This window comes from Alosa sapidissima, chromosome 6, assembly GCF_018492685.1.
Source record: "Alosa sapidissima isolate fAloSap1 chromosome 6, fAloSap1.pri, whole genome shotgun sequence".
NCBI lineage: Eukaryota > Metazoa > Chordata > Actinopteri > Clupeiformes > Clupeidae > Alosa > Alosa sapidissima.
In genome coordinates, this window is record NC_055962.1 from 6,093,859 (window position 1) to 6,110,179 (window position 16,321).

A 16,321-nucleotide genomic window follows, 5' to 3' on the forward strand; every position below is an offset into this window, starting at 1 on the left:
AAGTTGTTCGTTTTTTCATGGTTTATTTTTTCCAAAAGCATCCTCTCCCCATGTGTCTATTGCTTTTACGTAAGGAGCTTGTAACAAAGTTGGCTTTTCTTCGTTTTCATTTTCTCTAGGCATATATGCTCAACAAATATCAGCGAGCTCAGCGAGGTATCAATGAACAGAAAACCATGTTGGCTAACAATTTATTAAATACTTGTCGTCAAGGACGTCGCTGTAGGCTACTGCCTTTTCAGCGCCTTCTGCTTATGGTGATTCAGTCTTTTGAATTCGTTTGCCATGCAGTTGTAGGCTACAACGTCTCTTGCCGTTCCCTTCATGTGTTCTATCAAAATGTTGTATGCCCTCATGGACAGTAGCTCCGTGATGTCTGCATCTTTCCAAGTCGGAGATTTTCTGGACAGCATTATGCCACTCCATCATAACACTGGCATTTAAGTCAGATCTAACCACATGGACGCACGAAAGAAACGTCACCAACATGCCTTCTCACTAGGTGTGATCTTAACCGCATGTCCTACGCTTCATTCAGACACAGCACATTTACATAATGTCCGGAGGAAATACTAGGGGGTGGAGTAGTATAAACACCGGGTGAATTCGGACTTCCACATGACCGGTTATGTCGTTCAGATATACGGCCCCACCGTTTAACATCGGCAGAACCTCCGGTCTTACACGTATGTCTGAAAGCGCTTGAAAAGAACTAGCTCCAGTTATGTATGAACAGTGAAGGTAACGATCTCTTAAACATGTGAAAAACGTGAACTTGAAGAAGTGAAAATTGAACAATATGAACAATGAATATTGAACAACTTGAAGCTACATCTATAAGTGTGAACATGCTTAACAAAATATGGGAACAAAACATGGGAACTAAACGTGCATTACGAATATAATCAGTGGGAGCCCTGCTTGTTTCCCTGCAACAAGAAGGTTCCATCTGGGGGTGATGGAAGACAGTGACACCCTCAGTGTGTTTGAAATGTCCAGTCGATTGCGCAATTTGGTCTTAGTTGCAGTCATTGCCGAAAACCCGGCCTAGCATATAGGTGGTGAGAAATGGTAGCAATGTTTTCAGCACTTTTACGGCTATCTCGGGATATTCTGCTTTGTTTATGATCCAAAAACCCGCCAGAGAGGTTTCCTTATACACTCTGCTCTTCCTCCTGCGCTGACAAGTTAGGACTATTCGGGATATTGACAAATGGGTTGCGGACCCAGTCATTGGTTTGCCGTGGATCTTTGGAGGATGGGAAGTAACCTCAAACTCATTTCAAAGCGCAACAAGGTAATCGTGCACCAGCTGCGAGAGAAAGGGCCCTGCCTCAGTCTCTCCAAAAAACCCCACTACTGTTTGGAACATATCAAATACACCCCGGTCCACTCGTCGTCCCCACAAATCAAGCTTGGCTTTAAATGCAGCGACTTTATCTGCCAGTTTAAAGACAGTCGTCATTCTCCCCTGGAGTGTCAGGTTGAGGTCATAAAGCAACCCGAATATGTCACACAGGTAAGCGACTTTTGACAACCAGTCCTCATCACTAAAATGTGCAGCTAATGGTGACTTTTTTTCTGTAAGAAATCTCTGCAGCGGCTCTCTCAACTCAAACACTCTGGCCAGTGACCTGCTAAAGATGCTTGTTTTTTGTTGCTCATTCAAGCAGTTTAGTTAACTTCGTGTGACACTACCGTTCGCCAAGAACTGATCAAGTGAAGTGAGCTGACCTGAGGCTGCGCAGCGCTGAAGGCAATATGTAAAAGTGTTGAAGGCGGGACAGACAGACGTAAGAAAATAGACCTTGCAAAATGCAAACATGCGTGCAATCAAACAACTGCATATAGACCTATGCCATGTAAAAACGTGACATTTTTGCGAAATAAATTAAATTTAGTTTAGTGTGCATGCATTTTTTTTTAAACTCATGTTGTAGGCTACGGCCCGGTTAGGAATGTTGGGGACCGCTGCAAAGCATGTCATTATAAATGTTTCATGGCAATAGCAAAAAAAATAAAATCACTGTAAAAGACCTGTTTAAAGGTTCACTATATAAGATTTTCAACTTAATATAACCTTTACGAAGCCAATTTCATGGTAAACAAACTTGTAATAGGTGGATCGTTCACCTAGCATAGCTACAGGCAGCATAGACAGAAAGTCGCTACAGAGAAAACCAGCCATGCAAATTCCTTCACCTCCACAACAAAAGCATTTTCATTGTGTACATGGGGGACAAGTCACAAGAAGTTTGCCATTTACAAAAGTAGAGTAAAATATATATCACGACTCTAGACAGAGCTCTACATTAGCCAAAACCTGCAGTGTCCCTTTAAATCATTTGGACTACCAAATGAATACAGCAGTTTTACATAGCTATAACTGTTTTGTGTGGTTGTTTGCAGACAGTATGTGTAAAGCTGGCATGTTATTCCAACTTTTCATAGTAATATTTTGGTTTCGTGCTAGATATGGGCCAAGTTCTGCAATACACAAGAATGTCTTTAAAAGCTGAACCCCCCCCCCCCCCTCTCTCTCTGATTCTCTGAGTCTGAACCCTTATTTATCCCATAGAGGATATATCTGTTGAAAAGCTTCAGGCACAGACCTTTCCTGAAGAGAAAATGTAAGTAGAAAAGGAGAGTTGTGTCGTTTCTTCAGGGGAAATGTGATTCAGATGACAGATGACTGGGGCGGGAGTACTCTGGAAGAACATCTTATTTTAATCAAGTAATATTCAGGAGATGAACACACTCACTATGTGAAAGACCTGAATATGTTGTAACTAAGATATATAGTAGGCATTTCATTTGCCTTGTGTCCCTAATCCTGCTATGTGGGCTGTTAGCCCACTCTTCACAAAAGACTGGATGGGGAAGGTGGAAATCTTGTTTGCTCTTTACACTCCAGACCATAAAACTTCTGTTATGTTTAGTTCTACTGCACGCAAATGGAAGGCCTTTGACTTCATCCTCGTGATTTAGGAAGTATAGTTTAATGTTTTAGCTGTGTATACAGAGGCATTTTTATGTTGGGATATGGCGGCATTATGAGTGGTGTTTGCTCCTGGTCTTGTAAAAGGGTTTTCATATTGTTTGTCCATTACATCTCCATGCTGTACGATCATTTGACCCAATGAGTCCTGTGAAATGGCTGGCCATACCATCACTGAGCCACCACCATAACACTTAAAGGAGAATTCCGGTGTGATATTGACCTAAAGTGTGTTGAAACATGATACCGAGTGTGAACGTATGTCTCATAGCCCATCTTGGCTTGTCCCCTGCACTCCAAAAACTGGTGCTAGTTAGCCAATGCTACCAACAGCTTTTTCAATGGTGGTGCTTCGGATTCCAGTTTCTTCCAGTAGCAGCAACTGGAATCCATGCATTTCCACAGAATTATTTTTGGAATCTGATCCCTTATCATACCTGTTCATTCTTACTCGTCGCTTGACTTATCGTGACTAAATTCAACATGGCTGCAAACGCTAAACTTCGTGAAGATACTGTCTGTATAAATCGTCTAGTAAGTAAACTACCAGTGCTTTTTTAAAGTTCTCAATGTCTCGTTTTAAATGTCAGGGCCCTCGGAAGTCTACCAATGAAGTGTGGAGATACATTGAGCCTCGTAAATGGTGTAAAACAGTGATTTATTTGCATGGCTAGCCCGATGCCGAAGCACCACCATTGAAAAAGCTGTTGGTAGCATCTGCTAACTAACGCCAGATTTTGGAGTGCAGGGAACAAGCCGAGATGGGCTATGAGACATACGTTCACACTCGGTATCATGTTTCAACACACTTTAGGTCAATATCACACCGGAATTCTCCTTTAACAATTGGAAACACACATTTACGATTGACTGCTTCCTTTGGCTTTCTGTTAACATAAACCTGCTCAGATGTAATAAAAGGGGTAAAATAAATAATGACTCATATAGACCATAACATGTTTTTGCTGTGGTCCAGGTTGTCCGTTCCTTATTATGTGTTTTTATCTGTGGCGTCTTGAGCTTGAATTGCATCCACTCAAGATAGGCAAGATACTGCCCTGGGTGGCTGCTGTGTTGCTCATGCCTAATACTGTAGATCAAGCATCAAGCAACACAGTAGATCAAGCATTGTTTTTTGTTCATTTTTATTTATTAGATAGAAATATCTGTTTAAAATAGTGGTCCAGCCACAGTGCAATATGATTTTGTTGAGACTTGTTCAGATAGGGAATGATGGAAATGTTTCATGCAGTCTCATCCACAAACCCATGAACTCACCTGGGGGTGTATAATCAATGTTGAGTCACCCTTACCAGATGACTGATATGAGTGTGCCTCTGTCCTGAAGTCAGGTTTACACCGAGACGGATGATATCGACAAGCATACACTGCACTGGAGTATAAAACTCACTTTAACCTCTCATTGACCCTAATGACATGGCACTCTCAATAGATTTCCAGTTGATGCCACTGGTCTCAATGATATTAAACATAAAAGAGTGTCTCTACAGTAATTACATGCATGTTATTAATGAATCCATCAGTGAATACACATGATGGCAGTACGCGAGACAATTCGTTCCAGTAAACATGCGCCCATTGATTTACCAAGTATAATCAATGTTTCATACAGTATCACATCCCGAGACATGATCACATATCAGTAAACCATTAAAGCATTATAGCTCTGTGATGCTGCATGCAAAGTGTAATAGAACATAGAAATAGATAGTAGTTGAATACAATGCTGTACAATATCGTCCCCTTGGAATTACTGTATAAGGTTCCATCTGCATTCTGAGTAGTTCTGAGATATTGAGCTTCAAAGTTTTAGAATTCCATAGAGTTACAGTGATAAATGGAACAAGCCTCTTTAGATATAAATGCATGCAACTTCAAGAAACACCTCAACTCACCTTATAAAGTGGTCTCAGAATAGGAATATGTCAATAACTCAATTTTGACAAACATGTCAGATAGAACCTTATCTATCTATAAATGACAGGAACATCTGTTTAGTTAGTCCAATTTCAAACTTGACAGGTGTCTTGCTACAGGCACGAGTAAGTGAAGTGCCAAGTTTGATGTTTTTTGGTTAAGAAATGCAAAAGATATTGTTAAATATATCCTTTTTTTTTATGCAAGTGCCTCCACTCGGCAGCCTGTATCAGGCACTTATCAGGCATCTATTTCGGAAGATACAGTATGTGTGTGCGCAAGGCTTCACGACACCAACCTTGCTCGGTTGGTGTCCCGGCGAGATCACAACACATGATTGACACGATGTATTGACGTTGATGCATCATTCCACAAAATGTTTTGTTTTCTCTATCAGGAAATTATTCAGCAAGCTTAACATTGAACATAGCCTTAACTCAAAACAGCTGTTAGGCTTATGTCATTTTGAACTGTAAAAATGTCCCATGCAGCCATTCTACTTAGGCTACTGCACATTAAATATAGGCTAATATATTATAATATTCAGTATTCATTATTGAATACTTAGCTGGAATGATGTTTTTTCTTATCATCCTATTTTTAAAGTAGGCATACCTGCGGCCATGTAATTCTGCTAGGGTTTTCTACAGGAATGGCATGTTTGAATGGGCACAGCACTAGTAATTTACATTGTAAAACTACTCTTTGCTGACAGTATTAGCTGTTATTAGGGTATCCTCATTTAACAGAGGCTCCTGTGCATAGATATTAGAAACCTAGATACCGCATTGTCCATCGAGTTCTATTAGGTGTCATACAACAATACGACCGTCATATTGCTGGGGGTGGGACCTTACCGGCAATCACAAACACCTGTCTGATTTTCAATCATTTCCAACACCTGTTTCTCCATTGGCCCGGGATTTACTCGATTGTTGCCCCCACCAAGATGGCGGCACTATTGACGTATGTTTTGGAACCCAATAGGCTCTATGCATGACTCCATTTTAGATTTGCTTCCTACTGGGCAATCAACTTCCTGTTTACACTGTACATAGTAGGCTATGACAGAAAATGAGAGATTACTGGTCTGTCAGTTTTAATATAGTAGGCCATTGCTAGTTGAACAACATAGCTAAAGTTATTTAACCAGTTCAATAACATTAGTTGCTTGATTAAGGTTAAGAACATTTTAAACCATTTTTCCATTTGCTGGAGGGAATGACACACACCATTTTCATAAAGTTGGTCTACATTACTGTGAGACAAGGTCCTGAAGACAATGACTACAGAAAAAATAAAAGCCTACAGTATGCGGTATCTAGGCTGCTAATATCTATGCTCCTGTGATCCTGTGCCATTTACTCCCAATGTTAACTTTCCCTATCAGTACACTCTGTGTCACTGCCCCCTAATGCCTTGGCAGACTCCTTACCAGTCCTCTGCTGCACTCCATGAGCCCCCAGCCATGACTTCAGTGTCCCCATCAGTCAGCCTCACTGCGGAGCCGTCTGAGTTACGGTGACGTGTCACACTCTCACTCTGCCGGGAGGAAGGATCTCCGGAGAGGCGCAATGAATGCAGCAGCTATGTCCCTCCATCATAGCCGGGGGCGGCATCTCGCAGTAAGCCGACTGCAGCCCTGGCGCACAAGTTACCGGTGCACCACCACTGTAACTCCATCCACAGCCTGTCAGCGGTGATAAACATTTCAGAGCAGGGATGACAGTAGCGCACCCCACACGCCCTCCACCCTCGACATGCTCTCCACCTATCTACCCCCTCAGAGGCAACACCGAGCGCCACATCACTTGTCCGCTATATTTAGAGTTATTTTTACAGGCTACTGACTGCCAGGCACTTAATTTGAAATACCGGGAGCAGAAATTCCCCTGGATTCTCAGTTGACAGATTTTTGAGGACAAAGATGGCATATTCCATATAGCCCAAAGGCACTGGGAAATCATTTTTGAAACAATTACATACTGAGCAAACAGCTCAGTTTGTTTGAATTGAAGGGAATGGAACATTTATAAAATTTGAAATACCATTAGGGCTATGAAGAGATCTATGCACCAGATTTTATATCTGATTGGGGGATCCATTTTTTCCACATTTTCATCCTAAAGTAATATAATAATTCCAGTGCAATCACGTCTGAAAGAAAATGAGCAGCATAATGAAAGGGAGTCTAGTTCCCCCTTTTCTTTTCATCTTGCTTGCAGTTGTTCTTTCACATCCAATAACGTGCTTGAGGAAATTATTACATTTAAAGCATGATTTATTTCTCTGAGACAAGAGCAGCCCTCACAATCAATCCCTCACAATCTCCATTTGAATCACGGCATACGGACCTCTGTCAATTACTTGGACAAACATTTTAATGGGGTGAGGGCCAGTGAACCCATTGCTTAGTCTCCTTTTGATTAAAAGAATGGGCGAAGCTGCAGTTGCAATCAGTATTTCATCAAATCAATGAGCTGAATAAAGCTTATGGAGTTAGCGTTGCACATTACCACTAAATAGTGGAGAAATTGTTTGCACTAGTTCAGGAAAAGTGATGCGTAGGAAGAGATGTATCTATTGATTTTATTTTATTTTTATATTTTTTTATTTTATATTATTTTATTTTATTCTGTAAAGGGTAATTCCAATAACACATCCGCTGCACTCTGAAACCCATTATTTCCTATGGCTTGGGCTGTGCACCAAAAAGTTGTCGCTGTGTCATTGTTTAACACAGAACTTTGACCATGGCACGCTGTGGCCAGTAGGACAACTCTGCACTCTCTTAACTCAGTGTCCAGCACAGCTCAAAGTGCTTTGTATCTGAAAGGGCCTTTAGGGTCTTTTTGCTCATGAAGGAACCTTTGTTGGCAACTAAAGCTCCTATTTTATTGATTGATTGATTGATTGATTGATTATGGGTAGTATTCATATGTTATGATCTGTTTTGCACAGAGGTCATTATTTTCATCAATGTCTTATTTCTGAATTCATAGAAAGAAATACACTTTCTTGGAGACAAACTGAAGAGACCCCCGGTGGTTCTGAATTTCAGAAATGTAATAAAATTTAGCCTTTACCACATCTCTTCCAATCACAAAGCTCACTATATGAATGGCACCTGAAAGCCTATGCCCATATCAAAAGTAGTAAATGTTATGTTGTTAAAGACAAATCAGCCTTAGTGGGGTCATTTGGATAGGCTTAGGAGGAGGGGGAGTGTATTAAACAAACAAACAAGCAAAACAAAACAAGACAAAATAGATGTGCTGTAGTTTCTGTTATGATGTTATTCAGGAACCTGGGCACCATAATCCCTGCATGCTGTTATTTTGTATCAATTTTTAATGGTGGGGCCATGAAAGAGGCCCAGTAGGCCGGTCTCACCCAGGGCATTCTGATGTTTTTTTTTCTCCTGCTTTGAGATGTGACACACAAGGCTGCAAACAAGCTATCTCTAGAGATTTGAGATATCAGCAAGACATAGTGTGTGTGTGTGTGTGTGTATGTTAGAGACAAAGTAAGAGAGAGAAAGAAAAGAATAGATAGATCGACAGATAAAGAATAAATGTATAGCAAACAAGGCTGAGGAATAGAAACAGCATTTGTACTCCAAAAGCAAAAAAAAAGAAAAAACATGTATATGGATAGAATGATGTGTGCATGTCCCTGTAGTGCGCTGGTGGTAGGTAATGGTGAACTCGGTGGGTGTACTGTACGTGCAAAAGTGCATTCATGCATGTGTGACATTCATCTCCGCTTCTTCATGCAAATCTGCGCACAGGTAGGGAACGTGTTGATACTTTGTTGTCTTACCTTCATACATATATGATAATTCACACGGAATACATTATCTCAACCATTCGCCGCCTACTCCGATGGACTTCTGGCCACGTGAGACAAATTTCAATGAATTACCCTCAACCAGTGTCCACAGGCACCGTCAAAGTCACATCACCGAACCTCCACAGCTGGTCAAGATAAATGAGCCTCCATTTGGGAGACAATTAGGAGGTGTCACGGTGCGGTGGCACGCTAAAATGAGCAACATGGTGGCCCCCTTCACCCCTGCTGGGGTTAAATCCCCACCCCTAGGGGGTCTCATTAGTTTTTTTAGGGAGAAGGGGGGGACATGTCCCTCCTCTGCACAGAGAGTGAGGGAGAGAGAGAGAGAGAGAGCGAGGAACGGCCCTGACCTTCATCCTCCATCATCAGCTTGCAGGGCAGCCAGCTGATGGGTGCTTTTGGGGTCCATGCTAATGGGTTGTTAGCCGCGGGGCCGGGTGCGCTTACGGATGCAGTGAGGCAAGGGGTGTGGGCTTTTAATCATGCCAGTAAGTGGTGGGAGGAGTTGGCATTATCATAATGGCGCAGGGTTGTCTAAAGTTCTCCACTGCCGCGTTGCTGATGAGTGGACCTGGCTGGCAGCGTCCGGGAATTTTCCACCGAGTTTTTTTTTTTAAATGTTTAAAATATGATTAATGTGACTGAGATTAATAGGAAGCCTCGTCACTTGCCAAACATATGCTGTATCCCTATTAATTTAAATCAAATCATTTCCGTTCATCACCTATATGTCAGCACTCAGCAATAGCCCCATTTGGGAATGCTAGGGTTAATTTTTTCTTTCCTGACAAACTCACACTATGTATTTTTTATCCATAAAGGCCTTTGCACTCGGAAATCATATTACCAGTCCTTGATCTAACCAACCCCTTGACTGTAATATGTCTTGCATAAATGTTCTACTGACTGAATCATTCTTCAGAAAACCAAATACTTCCTACACTGCATGAAGCCCTCATAGAGTGGAGCTAGAGGAGAGCTCCTAAATCTTTATCAAAAACCTTAATCAGAGAGGAGAATATACACACAGTTTGCACTTCTTCCATTAGACGAGACCTGGGAATTTTAAAAAAAACAGCTGTAGTTTAAAGGTCTTCACTGGGAGAAATGAAGTTTTTACTGTTGGTTGGGGGACTGATGAAATCCACCCGCCTCAATTACGGCTAATGAGTCTCCCTAGTGCTTGATCCGTCTCTGCTTTCATCCTGGTCACACTCAGTAATTAGGCCCGACGGAGCAGCGATTATCACCGCACCTTGATAAGTTAAGTTATTGCATATGTATCTTGCTCTCTGTCTCCCTCACTCCCGTTTCCCTTTCCCACCAGATAGAAATGAATTAGCCACAGAGAATTAGCTTCTTCTCTTCTATTTTTTTGAGGATTAATGTCACCCTGTCTCTGTTATGTTTGGAATATCGAGTGAAATCCTAATGGAAATCTGAATGTCACACTTGATTTAAATTATGATGCTGAGATCGTCCTGACTAGCTGCCTGAGGCTATTGTATGCTAATACGTTTCGCAGCAGTAAGTTATCTTTGCTAAAGGTCAGTCGGCTCAATTCAGCCCGAGATGAACTTCAAGATGATGCAGCCTTTAAGATGATGGTCGATACTCATAGAATACAATTCTTCAAGCTCATTCCTTTGGAATAAAATGTGTGCCCATTTTAAGATGAGGATAATCTCTTTGTCTGCATGTAGGCCCTGTCCATGCATCAGGCAATATGCTAGCTGTCTGATGAGTGCACTAGCATGATATGATAGCCTCTTGCAGATAATCACATATAGAGGAAGTCATATCAGTGTTTCCAAATCTGCTTTGACGCAACACATATGCGATAAATACCTTTTCAGACCTTAAGCCCCCTCTTGAGTGACTCGCATTAAGGAGCTGGGGGTCCTCCAGCTAGAAGTGTCAGTCCTTAGTGGGCTCATTATAGAGGTGGATCTACACTGATGGGATGGTGAACGCTCACCCCAGGAACCAGCAACACCCCCGGGGTCAGCCAGCCTAATCAGACACCTATTAGATCAGACAAGAGTGTGTGTGTGTGTGTGTGAGAGAGTGTGTGTGTTTGTGGGTGTGAGGAGAGGGAGTGAAAGAGACAGACAGACAGAGAGAGGGAAAGAGAGAGAGGACGTGTGGAGAAATAGATTGAGGGGAGGGTTGGGTCATAGCACGGGGTCCCGTCAGCCACCCAGGAGGCAGATTGCACCAGAGGGCAAATCAGCATTGTAGATGGGAGGGTGCCAAGCAACAAAGACTAATCCTTAGGCAGGGGCAGCAGATCAATATCTCATTCATTGATCCGAGGGCCTGTGAATGCAAAACAGGTGGCAATTATGGACACTGTCGAATACGGCCTGACAAGCTCATTACCATATGGACGGACTGTGGAGAGGAATGGATCTAAGAGAGAATGTCTTTGTGCCCATTTTGTTTCTAGAATCCAACCTTTGGGAGAGCTCTGTCCAGGCAACAACGTTGAGCTATGACACATCATGGATTCTAATTGTATCCTAATTTCTTAGGTAGATAAGATGTGATTTAGTAGAATACTATGGAATTTAGTATTAGGAGTACATTATAAGTATACTTGAAGGGATTTCTGTTAGTGTTTGCAGAACATTTCAGAAAGCATGGAACCTAGACTATATGTCTGCACCCTGTCATTAACAACCCATAGAATGACCTCTAGGTCATGCTAAAAGGAGTACTGTATGTCATGGTCCATAGTAGTGACGGACCGTGTGTTTGTGGTCGGACCTTGACAATGACAATTTGTATAATGACAGAAAGAGGGTATTTTGTAAAGGGGGTCTTTTGTTTTTGCATTTCAGCATTTAAATGTAAATTTTCCAGCATTTTGCAGTGAAATCAATTAATGTATTCTATCTATGCACGTCTGTGTAGCACTGTAGAATCTTTGTTACCCAAACAACAGTCCCCATCAAGAAATATTACAATAACACCAGATAGGTCTCCGAGCTAAAATCTGAATCACTTATTGGCTAACGACACAGACATGTTTATCAGGCAAGCAGCAACGTGAATAGGCTACTATACTTACCACCAAACATTTGTGTTACTGAACAGCAGAGTTGTAAAAGTGTGGCTTCAGAAAGTAAGTCCTTCCACATATTTGCTCCAGTGAAATCACCTGTGTTAAGTGCACAGGTAGAAACAATACATGGTAGGACTTTTACTTTTTGAACCCTGACTTCTATACATGGATTTCTATGCAACGTCAAGAAAACATGCGTGTGCAACTAAGAGGCAGAAAGCACCATAGAACAGCATAGAGCAATGCTCTCCATGAAAAGAATAGAAATGAGTTTTTGTGCTGAAAACTGCACCAATTTGTACCAATATCCCTAACGGAATGCATGTCTTCGCCAAAAATGACAAAATACGATGTTATATTAATAATGTAAAATGAACGGCAAACTCTGAAATATAGTCTGAAATGAGATGTTATTATCATTGAGACAACAGGGGTATACAAACAAAATCCGAATGTAGCTTACAGCAGCCGACTATTTAGGTTAAGTTTATAACGTTGTGGACGGCCACCAAGCGTCTTCTGCCTCACGGCTGCGCGCGCATCTAGTTTTGTTGGTAAACGGGAAACCCGTGTATACCTCTGCTGAACAGCAGCAGTTTTCAAAGATGTCCTTTCAATTTAGTCAAGGAACAAAATGTGATTGGATTAAAAACTGTTCACCCCCTCCCCCTAACACTATATCAATTAAATTGCATATTGGCAGGACATGGGAATAGGGAACAATCAAGAAAAGAGAGGCAGACACAAAGAATAAATGGTAAACTAAAATATTATAAAAGAAACCACGATTCTTCATCCCTTTGAAAGTAGTTGGACTGCAGAGAAGGCCTTGATGGTCCGCCACTGGTCCTCAGTGGTTTGACATAGGGAGGGTCAACGCTAAGGGCCCCATAAGGCTGACCCCCTCATCCAACACGTTGTAAGACTGGTCTCTCCCACTGCTGTGACTGTGAGGCCATTAAAAATTCATCCGACACACAGGGAACGGTCACAGAATTGAGATCTCTGCCTGTTTGATCTTTGGTTAATTTCCTGATGGTTGAAGAGAAGGCTGGTCCGGTCTATTGTACATGTACAATCACAGTCTGATTGTAATAGTCCATCTCCAGCCCCTCCAATAAAATGATTGAGCCTATTCAAGGATTGTGTGTGTGTGTGTGTGTGTGTTTCCATTTCATGTGAATGATTCATGAATGATTTTACAGTCATCATCAGTCAGATGACCAGTGTGAGGCTTGTCAAGCTGATTACTCTGAATCAGTGCTCAAACTGAAATTTGGAATTCACTCTGTACATATTGATTTAAAATGTCAACAGCTCAGGTGGCTGTTAAAATATGCGTCTGATAAAAGCTTGCCGGGTTTCATTAAGAGGAATCGTTGATAAGAATATATGGTGTTCAGACCTTCAGTTAGACAGGGTTGAGACATAAGGAGGAGGAAATAGAGAATTTTTTTTACTATTTGTGCAAAAAGCGTGAAATAGTGTAAAAAAAGATTTTTCAAAGGCGTTTATTTGGACTGTATCACCCCTGTCACCAGAAAATCACATCCCAGCAGGGAATCCACCTTCTCAATGTGTTTTGTCATTTCACTTTTCAATTTGAGAGACACTTTGCCCCTAACATTTAAAAACGTTCCCTTGTAATCCCACACCATTTCATAGGCTTGGAGTCAGAACGCAGAGGTCAGACTAGGGGTCTAAGGCAGTGCTGCTGAGATGCAGTTATAGACTGGGGAGGAACACAACTCTTTCTAGTAGGAGTCGTGATCAACAACACTGAGCTGTTTTGGGTTGGGCCCCTTGGACTCAGCCCTGCCGGGAGAATGGATGTCTGAGTCCGGGGAGGGCATGAGCGCTATGAGAAGCAATCAGTCTCTGTGCACAGCCAAAGGTGTGGGAGAGGTCCAGTGAACACTCTGAATACTGATGCTTTCAGTCAGTCAGTGTCTGTGTGTGTGTGTGTATGTGTGTGTCCTTGTGTGTGTGTGTGTGTGTGTGTGTGTATGTGTCCTTTTGCGGTGTGTATGTGGGTCTGTATGTCCTGTGTGTGTGTGTGTGTGTCTGTATGACCGTGTGTGTTTGTGTGTGTATGTGTCCTTTTGTGGTGTGTATGTGTGTCTGTATGTCCTGTGTGTGTGTGTGTGTGTCTGTATGCCCGTGTGTGTGTGTGTGTTTGTGTGTGTATGTGTCCTTTTGTGGTGTGTATGTGTGTCTGTATGTCCGTGTGTGTGTGTGTGTGTGTGTGTCCTTGAATCTGTGTGTATTTTGTGTGGGAAGGAGAGTGAGAAAGTGATAGGAAGCCTCAGAGGGTCTTGTTACAAGTTTAGGGTCATTGTGAAGTGGCTGGCAGGAGGTGCATGCATACAAGTCCACAGTGTCTCACCAGCTTTGCTCCTTCGTTATTAAAGGCATCTTTTTGTGGACAGAAGGAAAAATCCAGGACAAAAACAGCTCTTATAGATAGCAAATAAACCAGCTTTGAATTCAGACAAATCTATTGTCATGGTTTCAGTGTGGTTCAGCTGTACACTAACAATAAGCAGTGGCCAGTTCAGAACACCTTCTGAAAATGTGAATTTAAAGGTTGTATCAGCGATTTCAGGGCCAAAAAAGGGCCCAAACATAAATGATTACATTCATCTAATATTTCCTAACGATCCGCTAGCTGTCTGCCCCATAAGCAGGCCGTCAAAAAAACGCGTCTCTGTAGGCAGCCTAGGCTCCGAGATCTGTACACAAAAATGATTGCTACCAACAAGGGTTGGCAACCCACTCAAAGGCAAAATAAAGTGTTTCAACCAATAACCGACGAGATGCGCATTTAGGAGAGTTTTAATTGCACGGGAGGGAGGGGGAGGGAGTAACGAGCCAGCTCTGTTTTGTTTGAACATCAACAGAAGTGACGTATCCCCGCTATCGCTGATACAACCTTTAAGAGTGGTGCACTACACTTACACAGACTTGCAGTGGATGTATCCAAAAACTGTGATAGCATTTAATGTCACAAGCATACTCATCATTTTCTTTATAATGTAGTGTTCCAAAAGGACTCCCACCTTGGCACAGTGACAGTGACAGTGTAGCGCATGATTTAAGACCAGGAATTAAATGAGATGAAATGCGTGTCTGCCGAAGGCTTACAGTGTTAGCGCTGCGTTGGCAGCGCACAAAGCCGCTGCATGCTAAAGAAATTATGGATTTTGTATCCCAGCAAGGGGAGCTGGCATTCGGAAACGGCGGCGTTTCGGCGAGAGAGAGAGAGAGAGAAAGAGAGCGATGTGCGAGCTCAGTTGTGTGATTCCATTAAGCACTCCCCGCAGATAATTCACCATCAGCACATGTACGGGGCCTAAGTCAGCAGCTGGTCGGGGTTATCTGTTAATAAGAAGAATCATCCCTACGTGCCACGTAATGATTCTGTGATGGGAGGTGATCAGCGAGATTCATCTTCTCGCTTGCGCTCTGGTCCATATGGTGATTAATACGATGAGACGCCAGGACGTTACCCCCCCCCCCCCACACACACTTTTTTTTCACCCACCCTTTCTCCCTCACTCAATCTCTCTCTCTCTCATTCTCTCTTCTCCTTTTTCTGTCACTCTCTCACCCTCTCTCCCCATTCTGTCAGTGGTGCTCTGTAGTAAACGTTGCAAGTCCCCCTGCAGACTAGGGGGCTTATGGTGAATCTGGGATTTGTGCTCAGAGATGCCAGGGAGAGCCTCTCTGAGCAAACAGAAGAAAGGGCTTCTGGAAACTGCCGCGCTCAAGATGCAAAGCCCATAGTCTTGGGGGACCAGGAAGAATGGGCCATTTGTTTTAGCATGTGGCTGGGATTGCTGTCGGCTCTTAAGAAAATCTGTATGGCACAGCCTGTTTGTCTTTTGCGTGACTTAAAAGGAACAAGTCTGCAAGTGTTTGATTCCTGTCCAAGACTATACAGGCAAACGATACTGTTGAGATGAAAAAAACACATGTAGGTTTTTGCTTGCTTGCTTTGACTACACTCTGCAAAATATTTCACACATTCCTTGCTAAATCAACAGGAGAGCTTGGCAAAGTTCTATTTTGAATTTGACCTAAAAACCCCAAACCATCACACCAAGTATGCTAGAGAGTGAAACTAGTGATACTGCTGTGGAAAAAAAAGCTTTCATTAGCTTATAGCCCAAATGTCCTCACTCTATAGACACCAGCAGGCTTGGCACACTCCTTCTTTCAATGGGACATAAAATGTAATTACGCCCTATCAATAATCTTCCATTTTTGAACAGACAGCCTTTGCTGCGGGCCAAAACAAAAAAAGGGGGGTGGGGGGGTGATGTCTGCAATCGGGCTGGTTGGCAGCGAGATTGGTGTGATCGTTTGAGAGGCAAACACACATGTGCGCCCCCAACCACTCACTCAAGGCTCTTTGCGATGGTGTGATTAAAACCACCCAGTCTCCTTTCAAGAGAGAGAGAGAG